The following is a 931-nucleotide window of genomic DNA, read 5'->3' as shown; positions in this document are numbered from 1 at the left end:
CGCCGTTGGGCGGCCCCCTGCCACAACAACTCTCTGTGAATCAAAGCAGCTGCAGAAGGAGTGGCAGGAGAAGGTCAGTGATCTCATTAGAGCCAGGAGGCCTGGGCCCCCCAGCCACGGCGAGGTCCCAGCTTCACAGCTGCAGTGTATTTTGATACCTGGCCTCAAACAGATTGCATAACTGCACCATGAGGTCACCATCCCTCCTCCTTGATCCTCTCTGAGAACAGGCAGCAGGGAAAAGGAAAAATCACAAAAATCCAAACATGGGCACTCCAACAACCACCAGGCGCGGCTACGCGCTCCAGTTTCTGTGGGGAACAACAGAGCTCCTCATTTCACTCCAGAGATGCAATGCTTTCTTCTCCTTACAAAAAAATGCTTGTTCCCAGAGGCACAAATAGAGGCTGTTTTCTGAACAATCACCCATGGAAGAGCACAGCTTCCCATAGCATGATCAGCAGCATAGGCAGTCCGGGCGCACGTTGTAACTTGACGTTTTGCACTTGCCTTTGGAGCAGCCCGAGGAAAGGCAGCCCTTTGGGGAGGTTCAGCTGCAAAACAAATTCAGTTTATCCTTATCAGGCCAGAGATGCCAACCTGCACTGCAGTTATGAGCAACAGGCAGAATTTTCTGCAGTAGTGACAGATATTTTGAGTACCTGATGCAAGATTCCTACATAAGGCCATGAATTAAGATCACCCAGCTCTGGGTGTGGGGCTCTGCTGGCTAATTTGGCTTGCCTTCCTCTGCAGACACAAGCCAGAGTTGTTACTAGCAGAGGGAAATTCAGAGCAGGAGTTAGGGATGGTCTTAACAGCCCTCTGAAAGAGCATCTCCCACTCTCAGCAAAGGTGGAACTTCAGTAGGCTTACTGGCTAACTCAGCTACCTAAAGGTTCATAGCTGAAATCTCAGGATATGGAAAGAT

This window comes from Merops nubicus, unplaced genomic scaffold, assembly GCF_000691845.1.
Source record: "Merops nubicus isolate BGI_N331 unplaced genomic scaffold, ASM69184v1 scaffold22458, whole genome shotgun sequence".
Classification (NCBI taxonomy): domain Eukaryota; kingdom Metazoa; phylum Chordata; class Aves; order Coraciiformes; family Meropidae; genus Merops; species Merops nubicus.
This window is presented reverse-complemented; position numbering follows the sequence as displayed.